This window comes from Cupressus sempervirens, chromosome 9 (assembly GCF_028749045.1).
Source record: "Cupressus sempervirens isolate cs-2001-9-10 chromosome 9, ASM2874904v1, whole genome shotgun sequence".
Classification (NCBI taxonomy): domain Eukaryota; kingdom Viridiplantae; phylum Streptophyta; class Pinopsida; order Cupressales; family Cupressaceae; genus Cupressus; species Cupressus sempervirens.
Window position 1 is genome coordinate 469,615,100 of NC_143126.1, and position 25,069 is coordinate 469,640,168.

Consider the following 25,069-nt stretch of genomic DNA (forward strand, 5'->3'; position numbering starts at 1 on the left):
CCCTATGTTCAAGGTTCCAATGGTGAGCCTTTGTGAAATATCCTTGGGATGGGATTTGTTGCAGTTTTTTTATGTGATGTATATGTTTCTTACAAGTGTGTATGTGGATTTTGTTTGAGCCTTGTTCCCCTAGTGTGGGGGTGGTCTCTTTGAGGCCTATGGTTGGGTGGAAAGCACCCATGGTCCTTGTTGTTTTGTTGTGATGCATTTGCAAGTTCTTAGAGAAAAATCTTGGAAACTTGGAGTCCTTGTTATGTTCCATGTGCATAGGAGGAGAAGACAATATTGCATTGAGATGAGATAGAGAGAAAAACTCCATTTTGTTATGTGAGCCTAAATTTATTGTAAGAGAAAGCTACTATCTTGGTCTGATTGTCAATGGAAAGGTTGTGAGTGCTCATGTGTAGTAAAATTATTTTCCATTGTGTATATTATGATATGTTGACGACACCACCTTTTTGTGTATCATGAGGGTATCATTGAAGATAATTCATTGTAATAATATTGTTGTTTTATTGGATGGTAACACCAATCAGAGATCCAAATTACTTGATGCTCTTGAGTGGAATGCAAAAGAAATTTGATATCAGAGAAGAGATAATATTCATAGGAAGGATTATCCTAGTGGATTGCTATTATCATTTTAGTTCCATTGTTTACCAATTGTGAATGTACATTCAAATCTAGATTTGCATAAGAAGATAATGTTGAGAAAATGGTTTCTAAATTTCATAATTCATAGATACGGATAATCCAGATAACTTCATATAAAGTCTTGTCATGAAATGTTGAGTTATTGGATTAAGTTAATGTTTTGAATGCTAAATGAATCACAATTTTAAAACTATACTTAGTTTATAATTATCTCCTAATTATCCTTGCAATAACTTACCTTGAATATCCTAGATTAAAGAAGAAGAAAATTGAGTGATGATATAAAATATACAAGACTTAAGACATAAGCTTGGTGTAGGTGCACATTTTATCCTCTGGAAAATGCATGAGAAAGTAAAATAAATCTCTTCTCTTAATACAGACATTAAAATATTCAAGAGTATTCCTTAGACTCCTAGGACCCTATAACCTATAAAGCATATTTTAACATAATAAACTAACCATCATATTAATTCCATTAGAAGGGACGTCATATGAGACACATAACTCGAGTCAACACCCTATCAAATAAAAAGAAACTTTTTCAAAAAAAAATATACAATGCTCATGTTAAACAAACCTAAACTAGCACCAAGTAATATTTTAAACAAGACATAGCATGACAAACAACCTACTATATTATCTACCCTAGGCTAGCATGGGTTGGTGAATGAGAAAACAATTTAATATGCTATGGAGACAAAGGTATTTAATTTCTCTGACATGACGAAGACTTATTTCATCCACCTATTCCCTAGGCGCTTTGTGCCTTCAAATATTATATTGGAATACCGTGTAAGTTTATGACATAATTTTGACAAGAGAGAATGGCTTCCATTTTGTCCTTGACACCTTGATTTGCCTTGGAAGAAGTTATGGCATTTTATATGTCTTTCTTCACCCACCTAATTAAGACTAGGATAAACTCCACACTGCCAACAATATGGGACCAAGTAGCAAGTCGATTTAACATGGGAATTCAAAATGCATATCTTCTAGCTCAAAATTAATAGGATTTGACTCATGGAAAAGGTGCCTATGCTTGTCTTGGCCAAAACTTTGGTAAGTGAGTCCACCATGGAGAGAAACCCAAGGAATTCACTTGGTCTATGGGTAAGTGAAGAAAATAATGGGGTGGTAGCACGTGGGTAGTAGGGTGATTTGGAACTTTGCTAGAGAAAAAGTATTTCATCTTCTTAAAAGAAATGTGAGTGGGGTCAAGGTAATGGACTATGACTAATAGGGTATTTTAGATAGATGGATAGTTAATATGTTCATATGGATTCATTTTGTTACCTTAGTATTAGTAAGGATAGATTATCTTTTAAAATGACTATTTTATGATATATGTTTATATAAACAAATTGATCATACTTTTCACTACAATTTCAATTGTAGTAGGTATTGACCCTAATATTAAAATGTGATGTCACTTGCATTAGAGATATAATATGAATAATAAATAGATAATTCAATCTTAATAACTATGTCAATGAAAGATGTATGTTGGGCTATGAAAAAATAAAAATATACACCCATTGATTTTGGGAACATTTTAAATACTCTAGAAAAGTGTTAATTATGTATATATTGTTATTTGAATCGATTGCCTAGAGTAGCATAGTTGGCATCAAAGTTGATGATAGTTCTAATGGATGGCTAATCTAGGGTTACATCATTGAACAAATGTTAACTCATATGACAAATTAGTAAAGATGACATTGAAATGTGGAGTACAGATTGAAATAGTAGGTATGAGTATTCTCTTTCCAAACCCTAGGTCAGTAGATGTCAGAGGGATGTCCAACTTAGTGATGATATAGTTGTAACACACATATGACTTTTGGAGGTTATTTAGGCTGATGAAATTAATTAATTAAGAATAATAATAATAATAATTTTTTTTCTAAAAAAAAATTGTGCTTAATGTACATTTAGGGTAAATTTAGGGCATGACATAATTAAATAAGAAAAGTGTCTCTAATTAATTAAAGATTATTTAATTAAATAGAAAAAGTAATTATGAGAGCATATATCCTTTTATTAAATTAAATATCTCAACAAAATCTCTCTTCAGTTCAAAAAGGGAAATTTCCATTTCACCATTGATCAAAAATGAGTTAAATTAGTTAACTCGTTTTTCTACTCAAATTGAATCAGTTAACTCGTTATTTTACTCAAATTAAATCTGTTAACTCCCTTTAATTTGGAAATCTCCTTTTATGACTGAACTTCACCTTTAATCCTGACCGTTGATTGAAATCGATCTCAACCGTTGATGAATTCAAGGAAAGTCTATTTAAGAGACCCTCATCTCTTCATTTTGAAAGGTTGAATGAGAATTTGCATTGAATTGTTGCTGGAATTCATACTCACGTTTGCTCATATTCACATACGCAAAGATCAAGTTTGACCAAAAGTTGACCAAATTTAACCACGATTGACTTGAGTTGACTAGTTTCGAAAAGAATTTTGAAATAATTAAACGAAATTATTTAATTAAATGGAGTACTTACTTCTAATTAATTAAACAAAGTTATTTAATTAAATGAGAAGCCATTCCTAATTAATTAAATGAAGTTATTTAATTAAATAACAAAAGTGTCTCTAATTAATTAAAGATTATTTAATTAAATAGAAAAAGTAATTATGAGAACATATCTCATTTTATTAAATTAAATATCTCAACAAAATCTCTCTTCAGTTCAAAAAGGGAAATTTCCAGTTCACTATTGATCAAAAATGAGTTAAATGAGTTAACTCCTTTTTCTACTCAAATTGAATCAATTAACTCCTTATTTTACTCAAATTAAATCTGTTAATACCCTTTAATTTGGAAATCTCCCTTTATGACTGAACTTCACCTTTAATCCTGACCATTCATTGAAATCGATCTCAACAATTGATGAATTCTAGGAAAGTCTATTTAAGAGACCGTCATCTCTTTATTTTGAAAGGTTGAATGAGAATTTGCATCGAATTGTTGCTGGACTTCATACTCACATTTGCTCATATACACATACGCAAAGATCAAGTTTGACCAAAAGTTGACCAGATTTAATCACGGTTGACTTGAGTTGAATAGTTTCGCAAAGAATTTTGAAATAATTAAATGAAATTATTTAATTAAATGGAGTACTTACTTCTAATTAATTAAACAAAGTTATTTAATTAAATGAGAAGCCATTCCTAATTAATTAAATGAAGTTATTTAATTAAATAAGAAAACTCTCTCTAATTAATTGAAGATTATTTAATTAAATGGAAAAAGTAATTATGAGAGCATATCTCATTTTATTAAATTAAATATCTCAACAAAATCTCTCTTTAGTTCAAAAAGGGAAATTTCCAGTTCACTATTGATCAAAAATGAGTTAAATCAGTTAACTCCTTTTTCTACTCAAATTGAATCAGTTAACTCCTTATTTTACTCAAATTAAATCTGTTAACTCCCTTTAATTTGGAAATCCCCCTTTATGACTGAACTTCACCTTTAATCTTGACCGTTGATTGAAATCGATCTCAATCGTTGATGAATTCAGGGAAAGTCTATTTAAGAGACTCTCATCTCTTCATTTTGAAAGGTTGAATGAGAATTTGCATGGAATTGTTGTTGGAATTCATACTCACATTTGCTCATATTCACATATGCAAAGATCAAGTTTGACCAAAAGTTGACCAGATTTAACCACGATTGACTTGAGTTGACTAGTTTCGAAAAGAATTTTGAAATAATTAAACGAAATTATTTAATTAAATGGAGTACTTACTTCTAATTAATTAAACGAAGTTATTTAATTAAATGAGAAGCCATTCCTAATTAATTAAATGAAGTTATTTAATTAAATAAGAAAAGTGTCTCTAATTAATTAAAGATTATTTAATTAAATAGAAAAAGTAATTATGAGAGCGTACCTCATTTTATTAAATTAAATATCTCAACAAAATCTCTCTTCAGTTCAAAAAGGGAAATTTCCAGTTCACTATTGATCAAAAATGAGTTAAATCAGTTAACTCCTTTTTCTACTCAAATTGAATCAGTTAACTCCTTATTTTACTCAAATTAAATCTGTTAACTCCCTTTAATTTGGAAATCTCCCTTTATGACTGAACTTCACTTTTAATCCTGACCGTTGATTGAAATCGATCTCAATCGTTGATGAATTCCAGGAAAGTCTATTTAAGAGACCCTCATCTCTTCATTTTGAAAGGTTGAATGAGAATTTGCATCGAATTGTTGCTGGAATTCATATTCACATTTGCTGTTAGATATTTGTTGTATATATATGTAATATGTAAATAAGTTATTTATAAATTTAAGTTATTATTATTTGATCAATGATTTATATTGAAGATTTATTTTCATAAAGGTGACTCTTTAATAACTTTCAACTATTTAATAAATTAATTGTTTTAAATTATTAAATAAGGAATTTATAGTTTGGTGGGGGATGTATCAAACAAATATTATAAATTGGAAAATGGATTTTTTTTAGTTCTGTTAAGGAAAACTTATATCCAAAAACAATATGAGTGTTTCTCCATTCATTCTTCAAACTTGAGAACTTAAACTAAGATCTCTACAATTCAAGTTGTAAAACCAAAACATGTGTTTACATTGTGTATTTTTTATGCTATTGTTTTGAGTTTTGGGTTGACTAGTGTTGACCAGTATATGATGTCTACCAGAGGCTTGGGGGTTATGTGATTGTGGTGACATGATGATGTTTTAATCTCGATCTTTATAAACCCAACCATGGTTATGTGATGGAATGCTCTATGTATTGGTTGTGATTACTGATTGTTATAGTTGAGATTCTTATGTATGAGACACTTGACTTAACCATTATTTTGGTCATCGATCAATTATCCTTGTTTATTTTCTAGTCACCATGATGGGACTGAAATGTGGATTTATTCTTGGTGATGTCATGATGTGACATGTTTGACTCAACCATTTTTGGAGTCTTCGATCAGTATGATTGAGATATATATTTTGGTTATTGAGAACCATTGGATATTTGATTATCAGTGATACTTCAGTTGCCAATAGAGAGCTGTTGTGTTCATGATTTTCGATGGATGTTAGCTCATGGAGATTTGATTTTTTTATGCATATTTGATGATTTTATGGTTTATCTTTTGTCATTTTGAGATTTATAAGTCCATGACCATTAGGGTAGGATATCTACATGTAGTGACGGGAAGTGGCTTGCAATGGGGGCCGGGGCCCTAAGAGGCTGGAAAGGTAACTCATTGTAAGTTGGATTAATAAGTGATAACATCACACCTAATACTAACTGAATGAACCTAAAAGGATAAGTGTTTTATTCTCACCAATGCCTTGAGTGCTTGTACAAGCTAGGATGGATGTAGTGAGATGCATGGTTGTGACCTTGCATTCCGTAGTATGCCTCGTTAGTATGAGAGGATACTAGTGGCCACATGAAATTAGTACGGACCCGTGGAGTTTAGCTAACTACCAGGGTAACTTGTACGTGATAATTGCGATGACACTTTCTCGCTTGCATAGTAGGTTACTACATGTCATTGTGTGCCTCTGGGATTAGATGTCAGATTTTGTGTTTGGAACCTTGAGTTAGTATACTTTTAGGATTCCTATACTTATAGAGATATGTGTTATGTAATTTTGATAGCCTATTTGGGACTTGAGATTATCTCCTTAGCACGGTGGGAGTGGACCACTTAGGTACCACCACTTAGGTACCACGCGGTCGGGTGCTAGTGTATTTTCCACTATTATCATTTTGAGATTCATTGAGACATCGTGGCTGATGCGTCCTTCATGATGGTGGATATGTATCCTTTTTCATTGATGATTAGCATATGTTAGATGATGTTATCTTATGCTTTTATTTGCATGTTAGATTACTTTCTACATATGATGTTGTATATATTAGGAGTGACATTCCTACTATGTAATACCGATGATCTCTTCGGTGATTTGGAATGTTACAAATGGAGGGATGGCTAGGATCCATGACGGTCTAATGATGCTATTGATGGTTGGGAGGAACCGTGCACTTAGTTTATTATGTTTCATCTTTATGATGGATGTATATGTTTTTGTATTATGTGATTATCTCTACTTTGATGTATCATGGATTAGAATATGATGATGTACCTTATTCTATGTATGTATATTTTTTGAGGTTGTTATACCCTATGACATGAACAGTGGATGATTGAGTATTTGAAATGTAATGTATAAAAATTAGACTTATCATTATTATTTTATGTGGATGTTGTACTAGATGGATTCATGTATGTAAATCAATGTTAAGGGATCTTAAAGAATGTAATCTGTTATGTATGTTATGATGGACAATGCTATTGCTTCTGTTATTGTGCATGAGTTATATATATGGTATTTATTTTCGAAAAAAAAAATGCTACTAAACTTAGTGAAATTCTAGGTTAATTCTTTGGAACCCTTGGTGGGGCATTACATCTCTTCAGTTAAAAAAGGGAAATTTTTAGTTCACTATTGATAAAAAATGAGTTAAATGAGTTAACTCCTTTTTCTACTCGAATTGAATCAGTTAACTCCTTATTTTACTCAAATTAAATCTGTTAACTCCCTTTAATTTGGAAATCTCCCTTTATAATAGAACTTCACCTTTAATCCTGATCGTTGATTGAAATCGATCTCAACCTTTGATGAATTCCAAGAAAGCCTATTTAAGAGACCCTCATCTCTTCATTTTGAAAGGTTGAATGAGAATTCGCATCGAATTGTTGCTGGAATTCATAATCACATTTGCTCATATTCGCATACGCAAAGATCAAGTTTGACCAAAAGTTGACAAGATTTAACCACGGTTGACTTGAGTTGACTAGTTTCGAAAAGAATTTTAAAATAATTAAACAAAATTATTTAATTAAATGGAGTACTTACTTCTAATTAATTAAACAAATTTATTTAATTAAATGAAAAGCCATTCCTAACTAATTAAATGAAGTTATTTAATTAAATAAGAAAACTGTCTCTAATTATTTAAAGATTATTGATTTAAATAGAAAAAGTAATTATGAGAGCATATCTCATTTTATTAAATTAAATATCTCAACAAAATCTCTCTCCAGTTCAAAAAGGGAAATTTCCAGTTCACTATTGAAAAAAAATTTGTTAAATTATGTCATGCCCAAACTATGAGGGCAAGAACACAACAATTTTTTTTTTTTTGATTTAAAATTCAACATGCTCTAAGTTTGATATGATTGAGATAGAAGCTTTAGTACAGGTTCTTTACATTACAATCCTAAGGTTTTAAACATGAGGATGATAACATCATTAAAATTTTGAAGCTTGCATTATTAGATTAATATCGATAAAATTATGATATTTCATTAACTTATAATGATATGAAATAAAAATTATTTAAATAACAATGTATATGAATTCAGATTTTAAAATTACTGGCAATATCAAATCAATCAAACCTACATTAAAACTTATTTAAATATCCAATTAATCAATAACTTTAATCTACTTAATGGTTAAAACAATTAGATCACATTCAAATTAAAACCAACTAATTTAGTATTTACAAATTTAAACATAGCTATGAAACTAAAAATTATTAACAATCGACAACAAGGAGTCCTTAATCAAAACATAAAATAACCTTAAAACTTTATTAAATTAACTAATCATACTTTAACAATTTAAAGTTTCATTTGAAACTAACTATTAAAATAACAATATATAGAAAAGAAATTAGACTAAACTAATAAGTTAAAAAAAAATTTAAATAACTTAAAAAAAAAGATAAACTATACTAGTTAAAATTAACTCTAACCTAAACTAAACCATCTTTTAAATTACAAACTAACATAATTTAAAACATTTAACAAAACTTAACTAAACTAATAAAACAAACTAACCTACACCTAACACATCTAACTCTAACCCACTAACCCTACCCTATGCTACTCTGCCACCCCTCCCTTGGGTCACGTCAACCCCACCCTTGGGTGAGCACTTCCCAAGGTCAAGCGCCACCCAAGCACTGACCAAAGGGTAGCGCTCTGCCCCAAAATAGGCAGTGCAACCCTCTTTAGAAAGGGCACCCAAACAAGTGGGTAAGGAAACATTTAAACAAGCTCCAATAACTATTAAATTTTACCATGCCCTGCGGTTTTTGAGATGTGATAGGGTGACATCATCACTATGATGGCAGTTGGCATTTTTTTTTCAAAAACAAAGAAAATCTTTTATACAGCAACCCAAACTGATGCCCAAGGAAGGTGGTCAAGCATTAAAGATGATAAAGTTTTGTAGGTGATTATATAGATATTAGTTTTTTTTATTTCTTTATTCTCTTAGGAAGGATTCTATTCAAGAATATGCTCTGTGGTTTGGGAAGGAATATAATTTTCTCCTCATGTATTTTCCAGAGAGTTAAATGAACACCTACAGCAAGTTATTCTTTTCCCTTATTCATTTTATGTTATACCCTAGATTTTCTTCTTTTGTAATCTAGGATACTCAAGATAAGTTAGTGCAAGTATAATTTGGAGATATTTAAAAATTAAGTAGAGTCTTTTAAAATGGTGATTCACTTAACATTCAAACATCAAACTTAATACAATGGATATACATTCCATGACAAGGCTTGATATGAAACTATCTGAATTGTTCCTATCTATGCATTAAGAAGTTTAAAAAAAATAAAACACTTTCTCAAGATTGACATTATAATCTCATGCATATTTAAATTTGAACGAACATTCACAGCTACTATACACTAGAACCAAAATGATAATAATAATCAACAAGGATAATCATTTCTATGAATACTATCTCTGCTATGATATCAAATTTAGTTTGGAGAATACTTTTGTTTACCACTCAAACATCAAGTATTCTAAATTCTTGAGAGATATTTCTATCTAAGACAATCAGACAACCAAATTATAGCAATGTACTTTTCTTCCTTGATGTTCTTATACTACACAAAGGTGGTGGTCATGATAACGCATGGTAAATTTGATCTCCTAAATAACTTGAATTGCAATAAATCAACCATAGCCATTGTATTCTTTCCTTAATCATAATTTTCATTTTGAACATAAAAGGAACTAGAAACTTTTTCTTGATTAACCCATCATCATAACTCCATCCTATTTAGATATGCATCCATCCAAAATTAGAATTTACGATTAAATCACAGGACAAGCAATTATACTTAACAAAAATTTTATTGGCAAACCTGATTCAAGACTCAATCGGGAAAGAATCAGGAAGAAAAATCGGCTTTGTTGCCATTAACAATAAGGTTTTAAAATAAAATTTACAATAGGATCTTACTCCCAAATTTAACAATTTTATCAAATTTTCTTCATGATCATAATCAAGGAGTTTGTAATGTTTTCTGAATCTCATTTCAAGAACCATGGAGGAAACCAATAGGTGATCGGGTGACAACCAAGCAGAACCAAAAGAACATCAAGAATGCATAATCATACATGGTTTACACAATACGATTCACAATGAATCAAGACAAGGGAAAGGTGGATTCTTCCAACAGGAGAAGTCAAGCACAACACCCATTCAGATGCCCAATCGGGGCTAATAACCAAGAACTTCCGTTCTTCCATTTAAACTTGCCATATTCATACCAGGTTTGTGTTGACGGGTAAGGGCCCATAACACCCTACCCTTTATCCCTCTTCTCATCCTAAGAAGAGACTCTACACAGGTTGGAGTCCAACTAAATAGACCTTTCCCAAAATTGGTCACTTCTGCCCTCTCCCAGGGTGAGTAATACCAAAACACCCATGTAAGGAAAACTCAAAAAAAATGCAAACATAAACAAGGAAGGAAAACAACCAAAAAGACATGGTTTTCAAATCTTCCCACATACCCACAACCATACAATAGTGAAGCAACAACAAGATAACATGAACATGAAACCAAACATAAAATCTAAATAAGGAAGATGAGAATTTCCTACCTTCACAAAGAGATAATGGCAATGAACCAGTTTGAGTAGAGTATCCCTTTCCTTCTTCAAGCTTCAAGAAAATCTTCTCTAAAAGTAGAGATTGGGTAACAACCCATTAGTCCAAGGAAGGCCTCCAAATAAGCCTCCAACTCAACCACCCAAAAGGAGCAATAACTATTTTCACCCACTAGCCACCCTAGAAACTCCTAACTCAACCTACACTATGGTTAAACCCCAAGTGGAGATGAGGTGAGGTAACTCAAGATACCCATGATCAACTTTTGCACAAAGGCAAAAAGGGACTTTTTGAGTGTCCTCAAAAGTCAAAGCAAGGGGCTTAGGGGTTGGAAAAGACTCCTAACCCATACCCATACCCTATGGTTAGAAAAAAAACAAGTTTTAAAGCCTTAAGAAGAGGTTTAGAGTCAAATAAAATTTAGGAATAAAATAGGTCCAACTTACTATTCTAACTTAAACCAACTTGGTCCAAAGGTTAAACAATTAACCCTAAACAGCCACTGAAGCACATAACAATTTTACGAGTGTCAAGCGACATGGAAAGAACATAGTTACGAACATTTAACATTCACTGAGCAAGGAAAATGCATACATACATCTCACAATAAAAAATACGTGAATTACAAACAACAAGGTTTTCAAATTTAGCACATGGAGATCAGTTCTGTTCCTCTGTAGGGTTTCTTGGCTAAATATTTGCACACTCATTGCACACATTAGTAGTCTCGTAAAATCATATGTACATAAATGTATACGTATTCAAAAATTCACATAAATTAAAACATACATCAATAAGGGTTTCTTTATCCTACTTAATTCTTAACCATTTAAAATATCTTAAATCAAAGCCTTGATCCTACCTTTACTGATTTCATCAACATACATATACATGAAACATTATATGACAATCATCAAATATATCTAAAAATAACATCACACAACATGAAATAATAAAATATGTTCTAAGCATCAGATAATGTCTCGACATCTTGAGTCGTGAATAACAAAATAAGGGTAATGTATCACTATGCTACGATGGGTCGGGGCGAGGCCTCACATCCTCCTCCACTAGGCATGAACTTCCTCCTGGAGTTCATCAAAAAGGTATGGGTACTGAGATCGCAGATGCGCTACATCCTCCCATGAAGCCGTGACCTCATCGTAACAATCCCATTGGACCCTAACCTAGTCCAGCTCTCGGCCTCGAAGTGCTAGGGTCCGTCGAGCAATTATGCGGATAGGTTTCAGTGCCAACTGTCTGTTTGACTCCACCTGTAAAGCATCCCAATCTATAATATGAGACTCATCATAAATGTATCCTCTAAGTACTGAAATATGAAATACATCGTGGATGCGTGACAGGCTAGGTGGCAAAGCTAAACGGTATGCAACAGGTCCTATCCTCTTAAGGATCTTGAACGGCCCAACAAACTGAGGTGCCAACTTAGAGCCCTTTCCGAATCGAATCAGACTCTTGTGTGGTCATACCCTCAAGAACACTCTATCACCAACCTGATACTCTCGATCTGTCCTCTTCACATCGACATACTTCTTCTACCTATCCTGTGCCTCTCTTGGGCACTGTCTAATCAGGGTCACCTGTTGCTCCATCTCCTTTACTAACTGGGGCCCAATTGATACTCGATCCTCGATCTTATCCCAACTCAAGGGTGTCCTGTAAGGTCTCCCATACAAAGCCTCATATGGTGGCATACCTATGGAAGAATGATGCCCATTATTATAGGAAAACTGGATAAGATGAAGGTATTCCTCCCATTTGACCTGATGGTCCATCACGTACATACGTAGCATGTCCTCCAAAACTTGATTCACTCGCTCGGTTTGGCCATCGGTCTGAGGATGGTACGCTGTACTAAAATTGAGCCTAGTGCCCAAAGCCAACTGCAACTCTCTCCAAAATGAAGAAGTGAACAAAGAGTCTCTATCAGATATGATCTTACGAGGAACACCATGAAGTCTAACAATATCTCGCAAGAATAGCTGAGCTATGTCTCGTGCTGTGAATGTAGTACGCATGGGTGAGAAATGGGAAACCTTGGTCAATGTGTCGACTATCACCAAAATGGCATCATGGCGATGAGATGACATAGGAAGACCAACAATAAAATCCATAGATATAGTGTCCCATTTCTACACTGCAATCTCATGTGGTTGGAGAAGCCCGCCAGGATGACGGTGCTCTGCCTTCACCCTCTGGCACTCGAGGCATCTCGCAACTATGCTAGCAATCTGCACTCTCATGCCTAGCCAATGATACAACTACCTCAGATCTGCATGTAACTTCTTAACACCGGGGTGCATTGCATAAGGTGCTCTGTGAGCTTCAAGTACAATGAGCTCGCGCAAACCCCCAATGGAAAGTACATACATACGTCCCCTATGCTACAAAAGTCCATCGAACTCCAAAGAATACTCTACAAACTTCCCTTCCAAGGGTCTCTGAGAATGTACCAATTGACTTACTTCTGCATAAAGCTCATCAGCTGGTAAGTTCTGCAAGATCCACTCTCTCAAGTGGGTGCAAGTAGTCATAGATGAAAGTTCATGGCGCCTTCTTCTTAAGGCATCTGCAACCACATTCTCCTTTCCCTTGATGTAATGAACATCAAAATCATACTCACACAGGAACTCCATCCACCTTCTTTGCCTAGCATTAAGGTTTGGCTGAGAAAATATGTATTGCAAGCTCTGGTGATCGGAATGAAGCTCAAATCTATGACCCAGAAGGAAATGTCGCCATCTCACCAAGGCATGAACCACTACCACTAGTTCTAGGTCATGAGTAGGATAATTGAGTTCATGAGTCTTCAACTTCCTAGACTCAAAGGAAATTGGTCATCCTTCCTGCATAAGGACTGCTCCTAACCCATCTAAAGATGCATCAGTGCACACCACAAAATATGCAATAGGATCTGGTACTACAAGAATCGGTGCACTTGTGAGGGCTCTCTTGAGCTCTTCAAAAGCTCTACCACACTTCTCTATCCACTTGTACTTCTTCTCCTTCCTCTGAAGAGAATTAATGGGGTGTGCCAATCTAGAGAATCCTGAAATGAAGCGTCGGTAATAACCTGGTAGCCCCATGAAGCTCCTCACTTCCGTAACACTGGTGGGTGCTAGCCAATCCATGATAGCCCTAATCTTTGATGGGTCTACTAAGACACCATCACCTGATATGACATGACCCAAATAATGTATCTTGGGTCTAAAGAATGCACAGTTCGACAAGCTACCAAACAACTTATTCTCTCTCAGCCTCTACAATACCTATCTCAAGTGCTCTTCATGCTCTCTCTCTCATCATGAGAATAAATCAGAATGTCATCAAGAAACACAACCACAAACTTATCCAAAAAGGTACAAAATACTCCATTCATGAGGCTCATGAATATAGCTGGAGCATTCATAAGGCCGAAAGGTACCACAGTGAACTCGTAGTGGCCATACCTAGTACGAAAAGCTGTCTTGGAGATATCACTATCCACAATCCTCAACTGATGGTAACCCGACTTTAGGTCAATCTTTGAAAATCCTCGGGCACCCTGCAACTGGTCAAAGAGATCATCGATTTTGGGAAGAGGGTATCGTTTCTTGATGGTTACTTTGTTCAATTTTCGATAATCAATACACAACCTAAGTGATCCATCCTCCTTCTTGACGAAGATCACCAGTGCACCCCAAGGTGACACACTAGGTCAAATATGCCCCTTCTCCAAGAGTTCCTCCAATTGAGCCTTTAGCTCACTAAGCTCATGAGTAGTCATCCTATATGGTGCTCTCGAAACTGGCTCAGCTCCTAGTACTAGGTCTATGTGAAAATCCACTGCTCGCGGTGGAGGCATACCAAGAAGCTCTAAAGGAAACACATCTGCAAACTCCTGAAGGATTGGAAAATCATCAAGGGATGGCTCCCTTTTTGAATCTTCCTCTCGGTCACTAATAGTGATAGCAAACAACTGACAACCCTTTTGCATGCACCGTCTAAGCTGCATAGCAGAAATCATACAAAGGGACACTGGCCTCTTCACTTCGAAGATCTCCCTAGAGATACCATCGTCATCCACACATTCCACCCTCTTCTGTAGACAATCCACCTTGGCGCTATGGGCACAAAGCCAATCCATGCCAAGGAGAACATCATAAGAACCTAGAGGGGTAATGCGTATGTCAGTCTTAGTGGACATGTGTCCCATCTACATCTGACAACTCCGCACCATGGAACTAACTGACACTCTGGCTCCTGAGGCTAACTCTACCTCCCAACTAACATCCTATCTAACTGCCACTAGCCCGCAACGCTCCACCACAAATGGAGATATAAAAGAGTTAGTAGCCCTGGAATCAAATAAAACTGCAACCATATGGCCCTGTATAATACCTGTAGCCTTGATAACTGTGGACTAATGCTCAGCCTAGCAGTTGTCAACCACTGCAAAAACTCTATGGGATCTACCCATGTCACCAACTTTCGGCTCTGAAAAAACCCTGATCTGACCACTGGATGCTTGTCCCTGCAGATACTCCCTAGCTATATGACCCATGCCACCACAAGTGTAGCATGGTCCGTGAGTATAAGATCGTGCACCCTATGACCCAGACTACTGTGGGCCTCCTGACCTGCTAGATCCGCTGAATCCTCCCCTAGAAGACTGCTAACTCTTCACTGACTGAGACCGTGGGGCCTGTACTTTCTAGTCCTACCTAGGACCCTGTGACTGCCACTGCTTGGGCTTAGAGCCTTGATAACCTTGAGAAGGTTTTTGCTATTGCTGCTGGGGTTTTAGCTGTTGATACTATTGGCCCCTATAGGACCCTGCTATATAGTTCTGATTTCCTTTCCAAGGGGGTCTCTGCTGGGAGGAGTTTCGGTTCTGAGACCGATCCCATGACTCTTGCCTACCTCGAGTATCCTTAGCAACTAGTGCTATCTCCACTACCTGTCTAAAGGTGGTAAGGAAGGCCATCCTAATTGGGCCCTAAAGAGAGAAATTCAGACCCATGATAAAGTGATGCACCCGTAGTTTCTCGTCCTTCATGTATTCCACATAGGGAAGGAGCTCGAGAAACCTACTCTCATACTGAGCCACTGTAAGGCCTCTCTGATAAAGAGAATGGAACTCCTCTATCTGTTTCTGCCGAAAATGCTCTGACAAGTACCTCTCTTGAAATATTTCTAGGAAAGATTGCCATGTGAGGGTGCCATCCTCACTCCACCAATAATCTCCTCCTGATGCCACCAGTTGGAGGCATCCCCTCTCAACTAATGAACTACTAGGCGTGCTTTTAGATTACTCTCATAAGGGCATAACCCAAAGCACCGCTATAAGCTCTGCAACCATGCCTCTGCTACTGAACCCTCAGTGGTACCGGTGAACAATGGTGGTCTGAGTCGAATCAATTCTCTGATGTCATCCCCTACATGTCTAGGAGGTCTATCAAAAGGGGGTCCTCTCTGGTGTATGGACTCTTCCTAATGATCACCCTGACCCTCTATCTGTCTCAGTGGGGGACTCCTAGTCCTCTCTCTGACTTTGGGCCTGCCTCCTCCGGGTCCCTCTACTTCCACTACTGGAATCTGCTGAACTGGCTAAACTATAGCTACCACTCTCTGCTGAACTACACTAATCAAAGTCTAAAGTGCATCTATAATTTCTTGGTTTGGGTTCGGTGGTGGTGGAGGTGGAGGTGGTGGTGGAGGTGGTGGTGGTCCATCCTCCTATCTCGCTCTACCACCCCTAGTCTTACGACCTCTGCCTCGTCGGTTACGAGTAACAGGCGGCATCTACACAAACAAATGTTTGAGTTAAGTTTAGGAAGCACCATGGTTTAAGGTTCCTAGTGTTGAAACATAGGCTCTGATACCAAAATGTCATGCCCAAACTATGAGGGCAAGAACACAACAATTTTTTTTTTTTGATTTAAAATTCAACATGCTCTAAGTTTGATATGATTGAGATAGAAGCTTTAGTATAGGTTCTTTACATTACAATCCTAAGGTTTTAAACATGAGGATGATAACATCATTAAAATTTTGAAGCTTGCGTTATTAGATTAATATTGATAAAATTATGATATTTCATTAACTTATAATGATATGCAATAAAACTTATTTAAATAACAATATATATGAATTCATATTTTAAAATTACTGTCAATATCAAATCAATCAAACCTACATTAAAACTTATTTAAATAGCCAATTAATCAATAACTTTAATCTACTTAATGGTTAAAACAATTAGATTACATTCAAATTAAAACCAACTAATTTAGTATTTACAAATTTAAACATAGCTATGAAACTAAAAATTATTAACAATCGACAACAAGGAGTCCTTAATCAAAACATAAAATAACCTTAAAACTTTATTAAATTAACTAATCATACTTTAACAATTTAAAGTTTCATTTGAAACTAACTATTAAAATAACAATTTATAGAAAAGAAATTAGACTAAACTAATAAGTTAAATTTTTTTTAAAATAACTTAAAAACAAAGATAAACTATACTAATTAAAATTAGCTCTAACCTAAACTAAACCATCTTTTAAATTACAAACTAACATAATTTAAAACATTTAACAAAACTTAACTAAACTAATAAAACAAACTAACCTACACCTAACACATCTAACTCTAACCCACTAACCCTACCCTATGCTACTCTGCCACCCCTCCCTTGGGTCACGTCAACCCCACCCTTGGGTGAGCGCTTCCCAGGGTCAAGCGCCACCCAAGCGCTGACCAAAGGGCAGCACTCTGCCCCAAAATAAGCAGCGCAACCCTCTTTAAAAAGGGCGGCCCAAACAAGTGGGTAAGGAAACATTTAAACAAGTTCCAATCACTATTAAATTTTACCATGCGTTGCGCTTTTTGAGACGTGATAGGGTGACGTCATCACTATGATGGCAGTTGGCATTTTTTTTTTTTAAAACAAAGAAAATGTTTTGTACAGCAACCCAAACTGACGCCCAAGGAAGGTGATCAAGCATTAAAGACAATAAAGTTTTGTAGGTGATTATATAGATATTAGTTTCTTTTATTTCTTTATTTCTTAGGAATGAATCTATTCAAGAATATGCTCTGTAGTTTGGGAAGGAATGTAATTTTCTCCTCATGTATTTTCCAGAGAGTTAAATGAACACCTACAGCAAGTTATTCTTTGCCCTTATTCATTTTATGTTATACCCTAGATTTTCTTCTTTTGTAATCTAGGATACTCAAGATAAGTTAGTGCAAGGATAATTTGGAGATATTTAAAAATTAAGTAGAGTCTTTTAAAATGGTGATTCACTTAACATTCAAACATCAAACTTAATACAATGGATATACATTCCATGACAAGGCTTGATATGAAACTATCTGAATTGTTCCTATCTATGCATTAAGAAGTTTAAAAATAAAAAAACACTTTCTCAAGATTGACATATTAATCTCATGCATATTTAAATTTGAATGAACATTCACAGCTACTATACACTAGAACCAAAATGATAATAATAATCAACAAGGATAATCATTTCTATGAATACTATCTCTGCTATGATATCAAATTTAGTTTGGAGAATACTTTTGTTTATCACTCAAACATCAAGTATTCTAAATTCTTGAGAGATATTTCTATCTAAGACAATGAGATAACCAAATTATAGCAATGGACTTTTCTTCCTTGATGTTCTTATACTACACAAAGGTGGTGGTCACGATAACACATGGTAAATTTGATCTCCTAAATAACTTGAATTGCAATAAATCAACCATAGCCATTGTATTCTTTCCTTAATCATAATTTTCATTTTGAACATAAAAGGAACTAGAAACTTTTTCTTGATTAACCCATCATCATAACTCCATCGTATTTAGATACGCATCCATCCAAAATTAGAATTTACAATTAAATCACAGGACAAGCAATTATACTTAACAAAAATTTTATTGGAAAACCTGATTCAAGGCTCAGCCGGGAAAGAATCAGGAAGAAAACCCAGCTTCGTTGCCATTAAAAATAAGGTTTTAAAATACAATTTACAATAGGATCTTACTCCCAAATTTAACAATTTTATCAAATTTTCTTCATGATCATAATCAAGGAGTTTGTAATGTTTTCTGAATCTCATTTCAAGAACCATGGAGGAAACCAATAGCTGATCAGGTGACAACCTAGCAGAACCAAAAGAACATCAAGCATGCATAATCATACATGGTTTACACAATACGATTCACAATGAATCAAGACTAGGGAAAGGTGGATTCTTCCAACAGGAGAAGTCAAGCACAACACCCATTCAGATGCCCAATCGGGGCTAATAACCAAGAACTTCTATTCTTCCATTTAAACTTTCCATACTCATACTAGGTTTGTGCTAATGGGTAAGGGCCCATAACACCCTACCCTTTATCCCTCTTCTCATCTTGAGAAGAGACTCTACACAGGTTGGAGTCCAACTAAACAGACCTTTCCCAAAATTGGTCACTTCTGCCCTCTCCAAAGGTGAGTAATACCAAAACACCCATGTAAGGAAAACTCAAAAAAAATGCAAACATAAACAAGGAAGGAAAACAACCAAAAAGACATGGTTTTCAAATCTTCCCACATACCCACAACCATACAACAGTGAAGCAACAACAAGATAACATGAACATGAAAACATAAAATCTGAATAAGGGAGATGAGAATTTCCTACCTTCAAAAAGAGGTAATGGCAATGAACCAGTTTGAGTAGAGTATCCCTTTCCTTCTTCAAGCTTCAAGAAAATCTTCTCTAAAAGTAGAGATTGGGTAACAACCCACTAGTCCAAGGAAGGCCTCCAAATAAGCCTCCAACTCAACCACCCAAAAGGAGCAATAACTATTTTCACCCACTAGCCACCCTAGAAACTCCTAACACAACCTACACTATGGTTAAACCCCAAGTGGTGATGAGGTGAGGTAACTCAAGATACCCATGATCAATTTTCGCACAAAGGCAAAAAGGGACTTTTTGAGTGACCTCAAAAGTCAAAGCAAGGGGCTTAGGGGTTGGAAAAGACTCCTAACCCATACCCATACCCTATGGCTAGAAAAAAAACAAGTTTTAAAGCCTTAAGAAGAGGTTTAGTGTCAAATAAAATCTAGGAATAAAATAGGTCCAACTTACTATTCTAACTTAAACCAACTTGGTCCAATGGTTAAACAATTAACCCTAAATAGCCACTGAAGCACATAACCATTTTACTAGTGTCAAGCGACACGAAAAGAACATAGTTACAAACATTTAATATTCATTGAGAAAGGAAAATGCATACATACATCTCACAATAAAAAATACATGAAATACGAAGAACAAGGTTTTTAAATTTAGCACATGGAGATCAATTCTGTTCCTCTGTAGGGTTTCTTAGCTAAATATTTGCACACTCATTACACACATCAGTAGTCTCGTAAAATCATATGTACATAAATGTATACGTATTCAAAAATTCACATAAATTACAACATACATCAATAAGGGTTTCTTTATCCTACTTAATTCTTAACCATTTAAAATATCTTAAATCAAAGCCTCGATCTTACCTTTACTGATTTCATCAACATACATATACATGAAACATTATATGACAATCATCAAATATATCTGAAAATAACATCACACAACATGAAATAATAAAATATGTTCTAAGCATCAGATAATGTCTCGACATCTCGAGTCGTGAATAACAAAATAAGGGTAATGTATCACTATGCTAGGATGGGTCGGAGTGAGGCCTCACAAATTAGTTAACTCCTTTTTCTACTCAAATTGAATCAGTTAACTCCTTATTTTACTCAAATTAAATTTGTTAACTCCCTTTTATTTGGAAATCTCCTTTTATGACTAAACTTCACCTTTAATCCTGACCATTGATTAAAATCGATCTCAACCGTTGATGAATTCCAAGAAAGTCTATTTAAGAGACCCTCATCTCTTCATTTTGAAAGGTTGAATGAGAATTTGCATCGAATTGTTGCTAGAATTCATACTCACATTTGCTCATATTCACATACGTAAAGATCAAGTTTGACCAAAAGTTGACTAGATTTAACCATGGTTGACATGAGTTGACTAGTTTCGAAAAGAATTTTGAAATAATTAAACGAAATTATTTAATTTGGAGTACTTACTTATAATTTATTAAAAAAAGTTATTTAAATAAATGAGAAGCCATTCCTAACTAATTAAATGAAGTTATTTAATTAAATAAGAAAAGTGTCTCTAATTAAATAAAGATTATTTAATTAAATAGAAAAAGTAATTATGAGAGCATATGTCATTTTATTAAATTAAATATCTCAACAAAATCTCTCTTCAGTTCAAAAAGGGAAATTTCCAGTTCACTATTGATCAAAAATGAGTTAAATGAGTTAACTCTTTTTTCTACTCAAATTGAATCAGTTAACTCTTTATTTTACTCAAATTAAATCTGTTAACTCCTTTTAATTTGGAAATTTCCCTTTATGACTGAACTTCACCTTTAATCTTGACCGTTGACTGAAATCGATCTCAACCGTTGATGAATTCTAGGAAAGTCTATTTAAGAGATCCTCATCTCTTTATTTTGAAAGGTTGAATGAGAATTTGCATCGAATTTTTGCTAAAATACATACTCACATTTGCTCATATTCACATACACAAAGATCAAGTTTGACCAAAAGTTGACCAAATTTAACCACGATTGACTTGAGTTGATTAGTTTCGAAAAGAATTTTGAAATAATTAAACTAAATTATTTAATTAAATGGAGTACTTACTTCTAATTAATTAATTAAAGTTATTTAACTAAATGAGAAGCCATTCCTAACTAATTAAATGAAGCTATTTAATTAAATAAGAAAAGTGTCTCTAATTAATTAAAGATTATTTAATTAAATCAAAAAAGTAATTATGAGAGCATATCTCATTTTATTAAATTAAATATCTCAAATAAATCTCTCTTCAGTTCAAAAAAGGAAATTTCTAGTTCACTGTTGATCAAAAATGAGTTAAATCTGTTAACTCATTTTTCTACTCAAATTGAATCAGTTAACTCCTTATTTTACTCAAATTAAATTTGTTAACTACCTTTAATTTGGAAATCTTCCTTTATGACTGAACTTCAACTTTAATCCTGACCGTTGATTGAAATCGATCTCAACCGTTGATGAATTCCATTTTTGCTAAAATACATACTCACATTTCCTCATATTCACATACACAAAGATCAAGTTTGACCAAAAGTTGACCAAATTTAACCACGATTGACTTGAGTTGATTAGTTTCGAAAAGAATTTTGAAATAATTAAACTAAATTATTTAATTAAATGGAGTACTTACTTCTAATTAATTAATTAAAGTTATTTAACTAAATGAGAAGCCATTCCTAACTAATTAAATGAAGCTATTTAATTAAATAAGAAAATTGTCTCTAATTAATGAAAAATTATTTAATTAAATAGAAAAAGTAATTATGAGAGCATATCTCTTTTTATTAAATTAAATATCTCAACAAAATCTCTGTTCAGTTCAAAAAGGGAAATTTCTAGTTCACTATTGATCAAAAATGAGTTAAATCAGTTAACTCCTTTTTCTACTCGAATTGAATCAGTTATCTCCGTATTTTATTCAAATTAAATATGTTGACTCCCTTTAATTTGGACATCTCCATTTATGACTGAACTTCACATTTAATCCTGACCGTTGATTGAAATCGATCTCAACCATTGATGAATTCTAGGAAAGTCTATTTAAGAGACCCTCATCTCTTCATTTTGAAAGGTTGAACGAGAATTTGCATCAAATTGTTGTTGGAATTCATACTCAAATTTGTTCATATTCACATATGCAAAGATTAAGTTTGACCAAAAGTTGACCAGATTTAACCACGGTTGACTTGAGTTGACTATTTTGGAAAAGAATTTTGAAATAATTAAACGAAATTATTTAATTAGATGGAGTACTTACTTCTAATTAATTAATCAAAGTTATTTAATTAAATGAGAAGCCATTCCTAATTAATTAAATGAAGTTATTTAATTAAATAAGAAAAATTTCTCTAATTAATTAAACATTATTTAATTAAATAGAAAAAGTAATTATGAGAGCATATCTCATTTTATTAAATTAAATATCTCAACAAAATCTCTCTTTAGTTCAAAAAGAGAAATTTCCAATTCACTATTGATAAAAAATGAGTTAAATCAATTAACTCCTTTTTCTACTCAAATTGAACCAGTTAACTCCTTATTTTACTCAAATTAAATCTCTTAACTTCCTTTAATTTGGAAATCTCTCTTTACAACTGATCTTCACCTTTAATCCTGACTGTTGATTGAAATCTATCTCAACTGTTGATGAATTCTAGGAAAGTCTATTTAAGAGACCCTCATCTCTTCATTTTGAAAGGTTGAATGAGAATTTGCATTGAATTGTTGCTAGAATTCATACTCATATTTGCTCATATTCACATATGCAAAGATCAAGTTTGACCAAAAGTTGTCCACATTTAACCACAGTTGACTTGAGTTGACTAGTTTCCAAAAGAATTTTGAAATAATTAAACGAAATTATTTAATTAAATGGAGTACTTACTTCTAATTAATTAAAAAAAGTTATTTAATTAAATGAGAAGCCGTTCCTAATTAATTTAATGAAGTTATTTAATTAAATAAGAAAAGAGTCTCTAATTAATTAGAGATTATTTAATTAAATAGAAAAAGTAATTATGAGAGCATATCTCATTTTATTAAATTAAATATCTCAACAAAATCTCTCTTCAGTTGAAAAAGGGAAATTTTCAGTTCACTATTGATAAAAAATGAGTTAAATGAGTTGAATCCTTTTTCTACTCAAATTAAATCAGTTAAGTCCTTATTTTACTCAAATTAAATCTATTAACTCCCTTTAATTTGGAAATCTTCTTTTATGACTGAACTTCACCTTTAATCCTGACCGTTGATTGAAATCGATCTCAACCGTTGATGAATTCTAAGAAAGTCTATTTAAGAGACCCTCATCTCTTCATTTAGAAAGGTTGAATGACAATTTGCATCGAATTGTTGCTGGAATTCATACTCATATTTTCTCATATTCACATACGCAAAGATCGAGTTTGACCAAAAGTTGACCAAATTTAACTATGGTTGACTTGAGTTGACTAGTTTTGAAAAGAATTTTGAAATAATTAAACGAAATTATTTAATTAAATGGAGTACTTACTTCTAATTAATTAAATGAAGTTATTTAATTAAATAAGAAAAAGTGTCTCTAATTAATTAAAGATTATTTAATTAAATAGAAAACGTAATTATGAGAGCATATCTCATTTTATTAAATTAAATATCTCAACAAAATCTCTCTTCAGTTCAAAAAGGGAAATTTCCAGTTCACTATTAATCAAAAATGAGTTAAACTAGGTAACTCCTTTTTCTACTCAAATTGAACCAGTTAACTCCTTATTTTACTCAAATTAAATCTGTTAACTCCCTTTAATTTGGAAATCTCCCTTTATTACTGAACTTCACCTTTAATCCTGACCGTTGATTGAAATCAATCTCAACCATTGATGATTGAGTTGTCTAGTTTTGAAAAGAATTTTGAAATAATTAAACGAAATTATGTAATTAAATTGAATACTTACTTTTAATTAATTAAACAAAGTTATTTAATTAAATTAGAAGCCATTCCTAATTAATTAAATGAAGTTATTTAATTAAATAAAAAAAATGTCTCCATATAATTAAAGATTATTTAATTAAATAGAAAAAGTAATTATGAGAACATATCTCATTTTACTAAATTAAATATCTCAACAAAATCTCTCTTTAGTTTAAAAAGGGAAATTTTGAGTTCACTATTGATTAAAAATGAGTTAAATCAGTTAACTCATTTTTCTACTCAAATTGAATCAGTTAACTCCTTATTTTACTCAAGTTAAATCTGTTAACTCCCTTTAATTTGGTAATATCCCTTTATGACTGAACTTCACCTTTAATCCTGACCGTTGATTGATATCGATCTCAACCGTTGATGAATTACAGGAAAGTCTATTTAAGAGATCCTCATCTCTTCATCTTTTCAATTGCTCAATCATCCACTGTACATGACACATGGTATGAAAGGCTTAAAAGAATAAACATCCATGTAAATAAAGTACATTGACATTCAATATTAATCAATGATAGAATTAAAGTAAATGAAATCACATATCATACATGATACATCATCACAAAAGGTAACCATATATCCCTAATGAACCATTGGATCGGGCTAAAATTTAAATATGTTGGAGAGGGCCAAGTTACGCCAATTCTAACTGGAGCAATTGAATAAATTCGATCACGAGAAAAATTTATGAATGACTGAGTTCGGGTCTATCCAAGGGGCAGCGACAGGACAATTTGTGATGAATT